General features: G+C 43.6%; 1 long non-coding RNA gene across 1 annotated transcript in view; it reads right to left on the bottom strand.

The window, feature by feature from the left end:
* Positions 1–9,953: 9,953 nt before the first annotated feature.
* The window catches only part of LOC142303549 (uncharacterized), a 45,180-nt gene continuing 38,111 nt past the window's right edge, over positions 9,954–17,022 (bottom strand). The window contains exons 3-4 of the long non-coding RNA XR_012753037.1: positions 15,625–15,821; positions 9,954–10,990 (exon numbers count right to left, since the gene is read on the bottom strand). This is a non-coding gene — a long non-coding RNA (uncharacterized LOC142303549). The remainder of the gene's footprint in view (positions 10,991–15,624; positions 15,822–17,022) is intronic.

Raw genomic sequence — 17,022 nt, 5'->3', positions numbered from 1 at the left:
CAACCTCTTCATCCCTCTCTCTGTTGGCGTCCCTCAAGGCTCTGTCCTGGGACCCTTATTCTTTTCCATCTATACATTTGCCCTGGGACAATTCATAAAGTCCCATGGCTTCCAGTACCACTTATATGCCGATGACACTCAGTTCTACCTCTCTGGTCCAAATGTCATATCTCTGCTGTACAGAATCCCAGAGTGTCTATCGACTATATCTTCCTTCTTCTCCTCTCGCTTCCTAAAGCTCAATGTGGCCAAAACTGAACTGATCATCCTCCAACTCACCTACACTCTCTACCTGATCTATTACAATAAATAACATCACGCTCTCCCCAGTACCCAAAGTTCAGTGCCTCGGAGTGACCTTTGACTCTGCCTTGTCCTTCATACCACACATCCAATCCTTCACCACTTCCTGCCGTCTTCAACTCTAAAATATTTCCAGACTCCGTCCTTTCCTTAATTCTCAATCTACAAAAATGCTAGTACATGCTCTCATAATCTCCCGCGTCGATTACTGCAACATCCTCCTCTGTGGCCTCCCTGCTAACACGCTTGCCCTTCTCCAGTCCATCCTTAATTCTGCTGCCTGAATGATCCCCCTCTCTCCTCGATACCACCCCACTTCTCCTCTCTGCAAATCCCTCCATTGGCTTCCTATCTTCTATCGTATCCAATTCAAACTACTAACACTGACCTACAAAGCCATCCATAATCTGTCTCCTCCGTATATCTCTGAACTAATCTCTTGCTACACTCCAAAACGTAATCTTCAGTCCTCCCAAGATCTCCTTCTCTCCTTCTCTCTCATTCGCTCCTCATGCAACCGCCTCCCAGACTTCTCCCGAGCATCCCCAGTCTTCTGGAACTCGCTGCCTCAACACATCAGACTATCTACTACACTTGCAAGCTTCAAAAGGAACTTGAAAACTCATCTGTTCAGAAATGCCTATAATCTTCAATGACCCCACTGCTTCACCACCATGTGGAGCTGCCGCCTCACCACCATTCGGAGCTGCCGCCTCACCACTGTGCGGAGCTGCCGCCTCACCACTGTGCGGAGCTGCCGCCTCACCACTGTGCGGAGCTGCCGCCTCACCACCGTGCGGAGCTGCCGCCCCACCACCGAGCGGAGCTGCCGCCTCACCACCGTGCGGAGCTGCCGCCCAACCTACACTCCACCTACTGTCTCCTCCCCAAAATCCTATAGAATGTAAGCCCGCAAGGGCAGGGTTCTCTTCCCTCTGTACTAGTCTGTCTATTGTAACTTGTATATGTATTCTGTATGTAACCCCCTCATGTACAGCACCATGGAATCAATGGTGCTCTATAAATAAATATTAATAATAAATAATAATAATATTCTTCTTAAGCCTGCATGACCCTTTTTCGGGACCAAATTCTTTTCCATCAACTAGAAACAGAGTTCTGCCTTTAATCTTCCTTATTGCCAAGATAGTCTTTACCTCAACAACATCCTGAGGGCTGTCAGGCTTAGGAAGAAGAAGGCCAAACGGTCATAGCTTTTGATCTCGCTGTTGCAGGGGGACCTCCAAGCCTGGGATTTTTAGAGACCTTAGTTAGGTCTCATCTATGATGATCCTGACTGAATCTCCTTGCTTGAGTACAGGCTGTGTCACCTTCAGTAGGGGGATCGGTCAACAGTGATTTATCATTCGGAATTTCATAGATGGTCACCTGATGCCAAATCGAATGACCCAATGCTTAGAAGCCAAGTTTGTTAGGACTGTCAGAAAGATTCGACAACAGAAAATCAGGAAGTTGCCTCTCCGCTCTAATAGGGACAGGAAACACAAAGAGGTTACATTGCCCCTCCCCTCCTCTTATCCTCTGTGTTTTTCTTGTCCCTAGGGGCATGAAGAGGTTTCCTGGAGTGCTCTGGCTGATGAATAATCACTCCATCTAAATTTACCTTTTTGTATAGCTGGGCAGCAGAGGTCAATTGCGTTGCCTTCCTCCTCATCATGCTGCTCCTGCTTCCTCCAAGAATGGGACCCCATCATTCTCCTACAGTGCTGGAAGGCTGGGGTCCTCCCTTAGCTTCCCAGCCTTTCTCCTACTTCTAGAGGTGATGCAAGACACTGTCTCTTTCTGATGACATCACTTCCAGTTGTGTTCCACCTTGGAACGCACAGCAGGTTTCCAACCCCTGGATGGAGAAAGCATAGTTCTAAAAGCAGGACGACTCCAAAGTCTCTTCACCACGTAGGATCTTGATGATGAGTCGCATCCAGAGAATGCCATGGCGCTGGATCATGGTCATTTCACTATAAATGACCCTGACATGAAGATACTATAAAGTAGGACTGTTTCCTTATTACCATGGAGGGTGTGTCTTTTCTTCCATCTCATCTGCTCAGCCCAGAGATAACCCAGGCCCTAAGGTATCCTTCGGTGGGTACTTAATTTTAATAGAAGGATGTGGTGGTTCCACCTTTTTCTCTTTTAGGGGGACAAAGATCCTACACAAAAAATTAGATCCAAATCTACCAGTAAGGCTATGTGCCCACGGGAGCTTGCTCCTGCGTATTTTGCCACGGAAAACCTGCGGATTTATCTGGATTTTCCAGAGAAATACGAAGGTTTCAGCAAGTACAGACACTCCCCATGTTATCCTATGGGACATGGGGAGTGTCTGTGTCCATGCTGCGGAATGTGTGGTGGCGGAAAATGCTGTGGATGTCCCGCAGCCGCATATAACTGCATGTCAATTATTCCTGCGGATTTACCTGCGGAAATCACGTCTCTCCACTATGGAGATAGAGGCTTACCTGCCTTGGTCCTATACTTACCTGCCTTGATAGCAGACACGCGAGTCACTTTCCTCTGTCCAGTGCACAGTAGCGCGGTGGAGCCAGGTACAGGAAGGAGGAGGTGGGCGGGGCCTGCAGGAGCTTCGGTCATTTGACAGCCAGAGCTATTTCAGGCCCGCTCATCTTCTCCTGCACAGTGCAGATGCTGACAGACACGGCCGATGGAGGTAAGTATGAACTCCCCCATCACTCAGCACTTGTTCTGCATTGAGGATGCATTGCCAAAGCCATGGTGCTGTATCCTCAATGCAGAATGCCCGCAGAATTTCCGCAGGACATTCTGAGCACATCCGCAGCATTGAAACAGACAAAGTTGTGCTGTGGATTTCTGGGAGCTCCTGCGGAATGTCCTTCGGATATAACCGCAGGACACTTTCCCCATGGGCACATAGCCTAACATTACTAGTAACAGATGTACCATCTGTAACAAGAAAATAGTTGCAAACTTCCAGCCCACTGCTATAATATCGCTGCCTCCGGAGTGATTAAAGTGGGCTTTACATGCTACGATATCGTTAATGAATTATCGTTGGGGTCACAGTATTTGTGATGCACATCCGGGGTCATTAACGATATCGCAGTGTGTGACACTTATGAGCGACCTTAAACGATCGCAAAAGCGGTCAAAATCGTTTGCCGCGGAGAGGTCATCCTGAAACAAAAAATCGTTTTCTGCTTATTAGCGATGTTGTTCATCATTCCTGCGGCAATACACATCGCTGTGTGTGACACCGCAGGAGCGACGAACATCTCCTTACCTGCCTCCACCGGCAATGCAGAAGGAAGGAGGTGGGCGGGATGTTACGTCCCGCTCGTCTCCGCCCCTCCGCTTCTATTGGATGCCTGATGTGTGACGTCGCTGTGACGCCGCACGAACCGCCCCCTTAGAAAAGAGGTGGTTCGCCGGCCAGAGTGATGTTGCAGGGCAGGTAAGTGCGTGTGACGGGGTTAAGCAATGTAGTGCGCCACGGGCAGCAATTTGCCCGTGTCGCACAACCGACGGGGGTGGGTACGATCGCTGGCGATCTCGCTAGCGAGATCGCAGCGTGTAAAGCTCGCTTAACACCTGATTCAGCATGCAGACTCCAAGGCACGGATTCCAGAATCCAAATGAAACAAGAAAGGTCTTGCGGATCACAGGCTCAGTAAAAGTAACTTACATTCATGAATAAGACCTTATGACTATCTTCTATGTTGAAACGCGTTGGATGAATAAATCTCTATATTCCTGTTTCTGTGGATACCACCTGCGCTGTGATCCGCTGGACCTTTTTTATTTCATTTAGAATCTGTAACAAGAAGTTCTAAACCCCACATAAAAACAATTATGTCAGGAGTGCGCTCAAAAAGTTGTGAGGGATGAAAAATAATCTCTAAATAGAGGAATAAGAGGAATGATATGTCAGGAAATCCAGACTTCTCTAGCCCCCTTTTCCCAATAAGTCTCTCTAGCATCACCTATGACTAAAAAAAGGAAAATCTATTTAGAGGAAAGTTCAGACTCAGAAGAAGCCCATACATTTATTCCTAAAGATTGGCTGGAGGAAGAGAAATTAAAACTGAATCAAAACTTTGAGCATGGGTCTGAAAAATATAATTTCTCCACTGAGGATATAAAAGAACTCCTATCATCATTAAGAATACAATAAAAGTTGAGGGAGAGGAAAATAGCCCAACAGTACAATATAAAATATTTGGAGCATTAAAATCATAAAAAATGGTGTTCTCAATACATGTTAATATCCAGAGTCTGATTCTAGAGGAATATTAGTTTTCAGAAAAATATTTCAGTGTCCCGGGTGATGCAAAAGTAATATTCCGTTAGAAGAAGACATTGTTAAGGTTTGGATGGAAGTTCCCAAGATTGATATCTAGGTCACTAAGGTGGCTAGAAAAAAGAAGCTTCCATTTGAGGATTCCTCACAACTCAAAGCTCCAATGGATGTTAAGAGGATAGCCTTTTGAGGAAAACGTGGGAACATCAGCAGCCTCTAACAACAAATGTAGCATCCACCTGCGTGACAAAGTCTATGTTCAAATGGTTGAATCAAACTTGATACATGCTTAAACATGGGAAGTCCTAGGGAAGATTTACTAGCTTCTTTATAACTCCTTCAAAAGGCCACATGGTTTCTAACAGATGCCTCAGTAGGGTCAGAGGAGCTGCTAGATCCTCGGTGTTATCAAACACGACTAGATGGGCACTGTGGTTAAAAATGTGGAACGGGGATATTGTATCCAAGGCCAAGCTTTGCTCTATTCCCTTTCAGGGTGCATATGTATTTGGGCCTGCTCTAGACAAACTACCAGAAAAGGTATCCAATAAAAAGATATCGCTACCTGAACCGAAAGTTGTCAGACGGATATCCTTTTGTCTGCTCAGACCCAACCTCCACAGTACAGAGCAAAGGGGAATATGGGTGGCTGGAGCTAACCCAAAGGAGGAAGATGTAGAAATATGTTTCAAAACCAACCTCAAAATCAGGAATGATGCCAGATATGTAGGGGGCGGACCTCAAACTTCTTTGTGAAGAATCCTGGAATCTAAAAAGGGAGTAAAGATTGAATTCTCCTCCTACGCTCACCAAAATTAAAATAACTTCTCTTTCTTCTTGAAAGCTACAGAAGATTCTGATGTTCTAGCTCAAAAATCTGCAAATGTCAGGCGTGATCTCACCAGTCCCAGAAAAAGAACAGAGCAAAGGTCATTACTCTCACCAATTTCTAATAAGAAAACCAAGTTCGGCCTACAGAACAATTATAAATCTAAAGCCCTTAAACCAGTATATCATATACAGAAGATTCAAGATCTAATCCATAGATATGATCCATCGTCTCTTGGATAGGCATAAACTTTGTAAGGCAACTGTCGATTTGCATCATGCCTGTTATCATATCACTTTAGATTCAGTACATCCAAAGTTTTTGATATTCGCAATTATGCAGGGGCAGAGGAATCTCATTTCCAATTTAATTAATTACCCTTTGAGATTTCATCATCACCTTAGATGTTCAGAATATGGCAGAGATAGTAGCTTTCGTGAGGAGACAGAATGTAATCATCGTTCCTTATTTTGACGACTTCTTGATCATGGTTCCTACCATACCACTTTTCAGGGAACACAAAATAACGATCCAGATCCTAACATCCTTGGGATGACTGGTGAATCTACAGAAATCGAGCTTGAATCCATAAACCAGAAAAATGTTACTGGGGTTCCTCCTTGATTCTCAGAAACAGGTATCCTTTTAAAGTAAGGGTACTTTCACACTTGCGTTGGTTTTTTTTGGCGCAATCCGCTGTCTTGGGAAACAGCGGAATCCGTTAACGGATTCCGCTGTTTCCCATAGACTTGCATTGATGATGGATTGTGCCAAAAGTGTCTGCGTTGCTTCTGTTGGCCGACGCTCCGTTGCTTCCGCCGAGCGGAAGCAACGCAGAATGTAACGTTAATTGCTTGCGTCAAAATGACGCCAACCAACGGATTCCGTTGAAATTTATAATGGTTCCCTATGGTAGCGGATTCCGTTGCTAAGTGCTTAACAACGGAATCCGCTGCTGGATTCCGCTTTTTTCTACTGAGCATGCCCAGACTAAAGACCAATCACTATGTCAAGGTTCCTTATCTGGAAAGCTATATAAGAGCCCTAATTCAAAGCAGCAAACAATGCCTTTGGACACTGAGAGCTGCTGTGAATCCCTGAAGACCATCTCTGAAGAAATCACACCAGGAGAAAATATCTGGGAGAACTGGAGGACAATTGCGGAGGTGAGAAAAATCAGAAACCCATAGTCCCCATATTTTGTTTACCTCCCCTTTTTTTATTTTTTTTTGTTTTTGTTTTTGTTTTTTTTTTCATCGTTGATATTATTGAATGTAAAATAAAGCGCTTATGCTGCTTTCTGTACTCCAAAAAATTAAAAAAAAAAAAATAATAAAAATGTACCCAATTATTGGTTTGTTGAGTAATTTACCGCCTTTTTAGTGTATGTATTTTTGGTAATTTTTGTGTGTTGGAAAAAACATTTAAATTGGTGATATTGACCGTAAATTGGATTAATGGAGTTGAGTTGGGTTAGGGTGGGTCTATTGTTTGGTAATGGGGGGTGGGTTAGGGTGGGGCTATTGTTTGGTAATGGGGGGTGGGTTAGGGTGGGGCTATTGTTTGGTAATGGGGGGTGGGTTAGGGTGGGGATATTTGGTGCATTGGTTGGTTCACAAATAAGCAACCAAATTTTATTTGGCAAAACTCCTACAAATTTTTTTTTTTTCTCCAATAGACTAAACGCCCAACCAGCGGCAGCAACCCAGCCAGCACAACCAGCGGCAGCAACCCAGCCAGCCAGACGCCCAACTTTATAGGTACCCATGTAAGTATCTCTTCAGCCCAACTGAACAGGTGAGTGGTCCAAAGCTGTTTATTTTTTTAATGTGGTGTTTTTTTCTCAAATAGACCAAACACTGACCAGCGGCAGCAACCCAGCCAGCCCAACCAGCGGCAGCAACCCAGCCAGCACAACCAGCGGCAGCAACCCAGCCAGCACAACCAGCGGCAGCAACCCAGCCAGCACAACCAGCGGCAGCAACCCAGCCAGCCCAACCAGCAGCAGCAACCCAGTCAGTACAACCAGCGGCAAAGATTCTTTAGAATGTCTTCTGATGACAGCCCCCCTGAAAGGCGTCAGTGAGTGGAGGTGAAATGTTCAAGTAAAATTTTTTTTATTTAATATGTTGAATGCAACTAGTACTAACAATTTTTTTATTTGTATATAGGAGGAAGCTGCAGCCGAACTGGGGGTGCCAGAAGCTGCACGGGGTGGAGAAAATAGTGGCGAAGGCTCGCAGGATGCAAGTATATCCACAAGAATGACATCATAACCATTACACCAGACATGCTAACATGACAGATTTCCCCAAAAATCATAAGTTGCTATCATTAACATATCATGCATGACATATTTAAAAGTAAAACTATACATTTGTCTGTTATGTATTTTTTCTTTTTTCAGGTTGCACTGCTTGTACGTTGTAGAGTTCCTCCCAGGGGCTCCCGGGGTCGTCGAGGGTGCGGCGGTGGTCAACAGCGTGTGAGTATTTTTTGTAGAACATTTTTGGGTAACTAAAATTATTAATAATTATTATAACTAATATCAGGTTTTTTAGATTTTTTTTGTCCTTGCCAAAGGTTTCACAACGGCAGCAGGACGAGGAATCTGATGGGGGGGGAAACGGGTATAGACGTGGACCTCCTCATCACTTCGTCCATGCCCGGCAGCCGTTGTGGGACATGCAAGACCACCGCCATGCTGATTCTGTCATCACCGTACGGGTCTGGGAAGAGGTGGCCTCCGAAGTAATAGATGGATGGGAGGATCTCAATGACAGGACAAAATCAAAAGCAGGTAAGTAAACTACTTCAAAAATCGGTGTTGTCAAATTCCCTATCCAAGGGTTAATCTTGTGCTTCTATTTTATTTTCAGTGCGACGTCTGATAATCCGGTGGCGGTCATTACGTGATCGCTTCAGGAGGGACTACAACTTGGAGATGCAGGCTCCAAGTGGTTCAGCAGGACGCAAGGGCTCCAAATACAGATATGCCAGAGCCCTTGCGTTCCTTAGAAGCACGATGCTGCCAAGACGGTAAGTAAACTGTTTTTGGTTGATTTTGTAATGTATTTAATTGTCATAAAATTGTCTCAAACAGCATTTTAGTGTAAATTTCCTAACCTAATTTTCATTGATTTTTTTTTTTCTTATTTAATTTTCTTTTTGTTCACACAGAACATTCACGAACACATTGGAGCCTGCATCTGGCCATCACCCTCCTGGAGCGATCCCACAAGTGACCGTTACCGGTGACCCCGCCGACATGTTTGGTGATCCCTCTTCTGCTCTCCCTCCCTTCCACCTCTACTTCTGATCCCTCCGTCCCGTCCACCTCTACCTCTGATCCCTCACACTCTACCCTCCCATCTTTTCCATCTTACCCACCCTGCCCATCAGCATACTGGCAGACCTCATTACATGAGGCTGGTCAGCGAGTAGGTGTTCCCTTATCCCACCCCTCTGACGCTTCCGACACTAGAACCGTGTTAGGTTCTGGGCGACAGCGACAGAGGGGACAGGATAGGGGCAGCGCCGAATTCTTACATCTGAATGCATCCATCCATAGTTTTATTAAAGTACTATCTGACCAAATTATTGCTGGCTTCAACCTGATAAACCATAGTTTACAGTAGTTGACCAGCAAGATGGATCAGGTGCTTTCAGCTGTAAAACAAACACCTAGCCAGCATTATTTTCATTCAGTAATTGGTCAGCTGGAAAACCTACCATCTGAACAGCAAATACATGTGATGAGGGCTTTCCAGAATGCTATTATTCTACTGAATCCAATACCCCCTACCACCACTGCACCACCTCATCCGACAGCACCTCTACCGACCCCTGCCCCGATGCAGCCCCCTGCCCCGATGCAGCCCCCTGCCCATTACCAGCCCCCTCCCCATTATTACCACTCTTCCCTACCCACCCAGCACACAATCCCTTCCCAGCATACTTACCCTGTCCAAACATCCCTTCATTCCCTGTCTCCACATGTCATGCCTGTCCCAAGTCCATGTCCTTCATCACTGTCTTCTACACCTACACTCCATTCCCCATACCAGCATTCTACTTCTTCACCGCTCTTAATCCAAACCCAACCATCTTTTGCCTTACCCACCTATACACCTTCCGTACATCACCAGTCTCCCAGCCCTCAGCCATCTCCAAGCCCTCAGCCATCTCCAAGCCCTCAGCCATCTCCAAGCCCTCAGCCATCTCCTGTTGCTACACCATTTTTTCCACCAACTTCCATTTGTTTTTCCACACCCTCACCTTCTTCAACTGTCCACCCTTCTTCCTCCCCATCCTCTCTGAATACACTGCATGTTGAAGGGGTCAGTCCTGCGAGCAAGACCAGTGATATCTCCACCCCACATAGATACTTTAATTTATAGTAAAAAAAATTATGTGTATTATCATTTAATAAAATTATGTTTTATTCAACTTATATATTGTCTCATGTTTTTAGTGAAATAACAAATTTTGTGAAAATGACTATAAACATTTTAAACAGGTGGTTTGCATTACATAACTGTAGCAAAAACAAAAGTATGTGTTAGAAAATACACTATTGTAAATTTAATACAATCTCTAAAAAAAAGTATTGAAATATAACAAATATAAATGCCTGAAAAAAAGGAAAAAACTAAAGGATAAAGAAAATAAAACATCAAATCAGTCTGTCCTGCCACTCCAGTCGCCCTGCTTCAGTAGCAAAATAGGCAGCAAATTGGTCGCGGAGTGCAATTATTTCCCTACCGCTGCGGAAGGTAATGTTTGTGTAGTCTGGCAGATTAGAATTTGACAGTTCCTCTTCTATTGGAGTAACTCCATTCGTTAACAGATAGTTATGTAACACAACGCAGGCTTTGATGATATCATCCACGGTGTCAACTTTAACATTTATGGCAGTGGTCAGAACTCTCCACTTAGCCGTAAGGATGCTAAACGCGCACTCAACCATGCGCCGTGCATGACTCAAACGATAATTAAATATTTTCTGTTCGTATGACAACCCACGAATTGAATAAGGTTTGAGAAGGTGTGTGTCCAATTGGAATGCCTCGTCAGCAAGGCAGACAAAAGGCAGGGGTGGACCAGACGTTTGGGGAAGTGGGCTTGCTGGTGGGAAGCTGAATCTGTCTCCATAAAGATTACAGCCCATGGTAGAGGTTTTAAAAACCTGGGAGTCATTACTTCTTCCATAGGCTCCTATGTCCACTGCCAGGAATTTATAATTGGCATCGGCAATAGCCATCAGGACTACCGAAAATATTTTTTTATAATTCAAGTGTTCGGATCCGGTGTTTGCTGGCTTCACTATCCGAACATGCTTTCCATCCACCGCACCGCAGCAATTGGGGAAGTCACAGATTTCATAAAACTGGGCTGCTGTAGACATCCAGAGTTGTTGCGTTGGTTGTGGAATGTATTCTACATTTAAGGAATCCCATAATGCACTGCAAGTGTTGCTTACGATGCCGGAAATAGTAGAGATTCCTACCCGGAACTGATAATGTAACGAAGAGTAAGACTCCCCAGTGGCCAAAAATCTGAAAAATAAAAACAGAACAATTAGTTAACGGTCACAAGAAAACAACCATTACATCACATGATGGGTAGCACAATACAATTTTGAGAGTGATCATGAGACGCTCTGCAGGAGTTATTGCCAGCCAGCAAAAGGTGTCGTTGCGACGGATGAGAGGCTCTACCTGCTTCACCAAGGTGTCAAACATCGCCGCTGACATTCGAACGTATCGGAAAAACTTGTCCGGATGGCTCCTTAACTCTAAATAGAGGGTTGTAAAAACGCCACGGGATAGACGTACATCATTGATGGGGTGGACCCAGAAGCGGCGAAGGCGACGCCTCATCCGTAGCCGCTCCTTTTCAGCAATGTAAAACGCCAAAACATTTGCTTGATAAGAATAATCGATGTACGCTTGAACGATCCTCCCGGTAATAACATCCATCTCTCTTCTTTCTCTGGCAGCCTCTACAGATGGCCGGTCGGAACACTTATATATACGGATCCGACGGATTCCGTCTAACGGACGCATAGCGGACGCATAACGGATGCAACGGAATTAACGCGTCCGTTACTTCACAGGAAACCGCTAACTGATTCCTGTGAAATAACGGATCCGTTGCTTCCGTTGACACCACAAAAATAACAGATGCGTCAAAACGACGCAACAACGGAGCCAGCGGATTTCACACAACGCAAGTGTGAAACTAGCCTAAGAAGACAAGTTCTTTTTGTTTTAATTGGTTGTTTTAAAGTGACAGGTACTTTATCAAAACTACGATGATGATCCTCTATATGGCTTCTATACAGTTTCCTTCATAAATCTAAGCACCTCTGAAAAAATGTAAGAAATTTTGTTGTAATAGAAACACATTTACAAATAGCGAGGAAAGTATGTGATGCACAAATTAATATCTAAGTCACAAGAAAGTAAACTTGCACTTGCCTTTAAAAGGGAAATTGGATTTAGGCGATGTATCTATGACAACACCCCTCTTATGGATAAAGAATTAAGGAAAGAGAAATATTTTTGATGTCATTGTTGTATAAGGGTAATTCATGAAAGTAAAATGATGATATGGGCTGCCTTCTTATTGCCTTCTCCGTGCAAGGACATTTAAGTGGTTTCTGAGAAATTCATTATGTTGTCTACAATAATGTCAAGGAAAGTGCATCATTCTGTAAATTATATACAGCACTAAACCACTTTCAGTCTTGCTGCAATTTGTATTGCTAAGATCTGTCCTCAATCTTAACCCAAACCATCAATTGCCATAACCTAAGTGTTATCAGATAATGTTTACAGCCTGAAAGTCAAGATACAATCAGTGCGGGGATATAGTATGTCATACAGTCCATGGCGAGCACTAGACGGTGCATTAGATATAGCATCTTCTGTTATCAAGAAAAACATTTAGAAATAAGCAATTTATGGAGGAGTAAAGCCATTTTTAGAAGTATTGCCCAACCTGTTCATCTCAGTAATGAAGGTCAGTTTAGTAATTTCATACAGTGCCTTGAAAAAGTATTCATATCCTGTGGACTTTCCACATTTTTTCACGTTACATCCATAAATGTAAGTGTTTTTTATGTGATATACCAACACTAAGTAGCAAGTATTTGTCAAGTGTAAAGGAAATTATATATGATTTTCTAATTACATTTTTTTAAAAATATAAATCTGAAAATTGTGACAAATATTTCTAATCATCCTCCTGTAATCTCAACCTTAAATAAAATCTTCAGTGACCAATTTTGCCTCCAGAAGCCACCTAATTAGTAAATTGAGTCCAACTGCGTGTAATTTATTCTTAGTATAACTACAGCTGTTATATGAAGGCCTCAGAAGATTGTTTGGAAACATTAGTGATCAAACAGCATCACAAAAAACAAGGAACACACCAGACAAGTCAGCAATAAAGTTGTAGAAAAGAATAAAGTAGGGTTAGGTTATGAAAAAATGGCCCAAGCTCTGAACATCTCACCCAGCACTGTTCAATCCATAATCCAATAATCAAATGAGTATGATGAAACTGTAAACCTACCAAGACATGGCTGTCCACCTAAGCTGACATAACACGCTAGGAGATCATTAATGAGAGAAGCAGACAAAAAACTTATGGCCACTCGGAGGAACTGCAGAGATCCACAGCTCAAGTGGGAAAATCTGTCCACAGGATAACTATTAGGGTGCAACTGCACTTTGCTTTTTACCTGCTTTTTTGCTGCTTTTTCAACTGCAGCGTTTGATCCCAAAATGGTTGTGTTCTGCTTTTCAAGCAAAGTCTATGGGAATTTGGGTTTCTTGTCCGCACTATGCAGTTCAAACTGCAGCCTTTTTGTTGCAGAACTTTGGTCAAAAACTCAGCTTTGCAGTGCAAAACCCAAATGGCAAAAACAATTGGCATGTCAATTGTTTTTGCCATTTGGGTTTTGCACTGCAAAGCTGAGTTTTTGACCAAAGTTCTGCAACAAAAAGGCTGCAGTTTGAACTGCATAGTGCGGACAAGAAACCCAAATTCCCATAGACTTTGCTTGAAAAGCAGAACACAACCATTTTGGCATTAAACGCTGCAGTTGAAAAAGCAGGTAAAAAGCAAAGTGCGGTCACACCCTTAGGCCTCGCTCCCACTTGTGTTTAAGATGGACGAGTGCAATCTGATAAAACATTTAATTGCACTCACACCAATGTTAAACAATGGGGCAGTGCCCAGCTATGATTTTTTTTTCTTATGCTGAATTGGCTAAAGGAAAATATCACAGCATGCTGCTTTTGGCAGAAAGTCTCACATCACTCGCAAACGTACAAATCTATTGGTGCATGTGAAATATCGGACATGCTTGCAACAGAGCCTGAGCCGTGTGTCATTAACTTATGGTATCTGATGTAAGAGCATAGGATGCCACATGCAAATGGAGAAAGGCCTTAGGGGTACTTTGCATGCTGCGACATCGCTACTGCGATATCGTCGGGGTCAAATCGAACGTGACGCACATCCGGCGCTAGTAACAACGTCGCAACGTGTAAAGCCCAGATGCACCGATAAACGATCGCAAAAGCGTCGTAAATCGGTGATCTGTGTAGCGTCGGTCATTTTCATAATGTCGCACCAATAGGAGATACGATGTTGTTCCTCGTTCCTGCGGCACCACACATCGCTGTGTGTGAAGCCGCAGGGGCGAGGAACATATCCTTACCTGCCTCCACCGGTTATGCGGAAGGAAGGAGGTGTGCGGGATGTTTACGTCCTGCTCATCTCCGCCCCTCCGCTTCTATTGGCCACCTGCCGTGTGACGTCGCTGTGACGCCGCATGACCCGCCCCCTTACCCTTAGGAATGAGGCGGGTTGCCGGCCAGAGCGACGTCGCAGGGCAGGTAAGTGCGTGTGAAGCTGCCGTAGCGATAATGTTTGCTACGGCAGCTATCACAAGATATCGCATGTGCAACGGGGCGGGTACTATCGTGCTCGGCATCGCTAGCATCGGCTAGAGATGTCGCAGCGTGCAAAGTACCCCTTAGTCTTATACTCCACAAATCTGGCCTTTATGGAAGAGTGGCAAAAAGAAAGCCAATTTTTGAAAGCAAGCCATAAGTCCTCTTTGCAGTTTGTAAAAAGCAATGTAGGGGACATAGATGAGACCAAAGTAGACCTTTTTGGGCTAAAGCCAAAACTTTATGTGTGGCAGAAAACTAACATTGCACACCGCCCTAAAACACCATCCCAACCGTTAAACATGGTGGTAACAGCATCATGCTGTGGAGATGTTTTTCTTCAGCAGAGATATGGAAGCTGGTCAGAGTTAAATAGGAAGATGGATGGAGCTAAATACAAGGCAATTTTGAAAGAAAACCTGTTATAGGCTGCAAAAGACTTGATATTGTGGATTAGGTTCACCTTCCAGCAGGAAAACGACACTAAACATACTGCCAGAGCTACAATGGCATGATTTAGATCATTGCATATTCATGTGTTTGAATGGTGCAGTCAAAGTCAAGACCTAAATTCCTTTGAGAATCTGTGATAAGACTTGAAAATTGCTGTTCACAGACATCTTCATCCAATCTCACTGAGCTAGAGATATTTCGCAAAGAAAAATGATAAAAAATTTCAGCCTTTAGCTTTGCAAAGCCATTAGAGACATTCCCCAAAAGACTTACAGCAGTAATTGCAGCAAAAGGTGGTCCTACAAAAGTATCAATTCAAGGGGGGGCTGAATAAATATGCACATCACAATTTTCAGATTTATATTTTTAAAATATTTAGAAAAACACATCATTTCCTTTATACTTCACAAATATTTGCTACTTTCTGATGGTATATCATATAAATTCCCCCCCAAATAATTCACTTAAGCTTGTGGGTGTGACTTGAAAAAAAAATGTAGAAAGGTCTATATGGTGTGAATACTTTTTCAACCCTTTAACGACCGCAGGCAGTAAAATTACATCCTAGCGGTCATAGTGTTAATCCCCACCTGTTGCTGCGGGCTGCAGGCGGGAATCCGCGCACATGTCAGCTGATTTATGCAGCTCACATGTGTGCCTGGCAGGTACGAGTGGAATTGCTATCCGCCCGTGCCTTTTAAGCCCTTAAATGGCGCTGTCAAGATGTGACAGCGCCATATTAACGGCGATAGTGGTAGATCCGTACTTACCACCCCATACTGGACGTCGCATGACGTGATCATGTGGATCGATCCAGTGGTTGTCATAGTAGCACAAGGTCATGTGATGTAAACAAACAGCCGAGTACTGGCTGTTACAAAAGATGACCATTTCTCCCGGTCTGAGTGATGCTGCTCTGAAATGAATGAGCGATCAGACAGCTGATCCATATAGTCGCCTAGGGAACCTAGTAAAATAGAAAAAGAAAAAAACGTTTTAAAAAATTAAAAAAAAAATAAAACCAAAAAGTTCAAATCACCCCCCATTCGCCCCATTGCAAATTAAAGGGTTAAAAAGTAAAAAATATACACATATTTTTATTGCCGCATTCAGACATGCCAGATCTGTGAAAATATAAAATCCATTAATCTGATCAGTAAACAGCGTAGCGGCAGGCAAAAAAAATTCCAAATGGCAAAATTTTATTTTTTTGTCGCTACAAATTTTGCGCTTAATGCAATAAAAGTCGATCAAAACATAGCATCTGCGCAAAAATGGTACCGTTAAAAACCTCAGCCCGAGATGCAAAAAAACCCGTCACTGAGCCATAGATCCTGAAAAATTAGAACACTACGGGTCACAGAAAATGGCGCAAAACGTACGCCACTTTATTCGGACAAATTTCTGATTTTTTTTTTTTCGACCCCTTAGATTTAAGTAAATCTATTTATGTTTGGTGTCTACGAACTCGCATCAACCTAAGGCATCACACCAACACATCAGTTTTACCATATAGGGAACACGGTGAATGAAATATCTCAAAAACAATAGTGCAACCACACTTTTTTTGCAATTTTTCCGCATTTGGAATTTTTTGCCGTCATACAGTACATTATATGGTAAAACTCATGATTTCATTTAAAAGTATAGCTCGTTCCGCAAGGATCGAGCCTTCACATGACCAGAGTGACTGAAAAATAAAAAAGTTAAGTCTCTCAGAAGAAAAATGGTAAAAAAAACAAAACGGAAAGTGCAAAATCGGCCGACCGTGAAAGGGTTAACCTCATAACGACGGCCGTACGACCTAAAGCGTCGGAAAAGGGTACTTATTCTGTTCCGACGCTTTAAAGCGTTAGGCCGAAAAAAGCATGTAGCGCCCCCCAGCGACCGAAAATCTTGGGGGTTTCAGCTACAGGGGGTAGCTGAGACCACCCAGATTATGAATCGGGGTGTTTTTTTTGGACCCCGATAATGTGATCGCCGGTATACACCGTATACCGACGATCACATAAAAAGGATTTATTTTTCATCTGACGTGATCAAACATGTCAGATGAGAAAGAAATATAAACCTCTAGTGCCCCCAAGGCCCCCCGATACCGGAAAATCCCCCCCCCACCCTTACCCCCCCTCCGGAACATTCAAAATGGCGCCGAAGAGCACCGCCGG

Source organism: Anomaloglossus baeobatrachus, chromosome 4, assembly GCF_048569485.1.
Source record: "Anomaloglossus baeobatrachus isolate aAnoBae1 chromosome 4, aAnoBae1.hap1, whole genome shotgun sequence".
Taxonomy (NCBI): domain Eukaryota; kingdom Metazoa; phylum Chordata; class Amphibia; order Anura; family Aromobatidae; genus Anomaloglossus; species Anomaloglossus baeobatrachus.
Note: the sequence above shows the minus strand (reverse complement) of the source record. Positions and strands in the feature narration are given on the sequence as shown.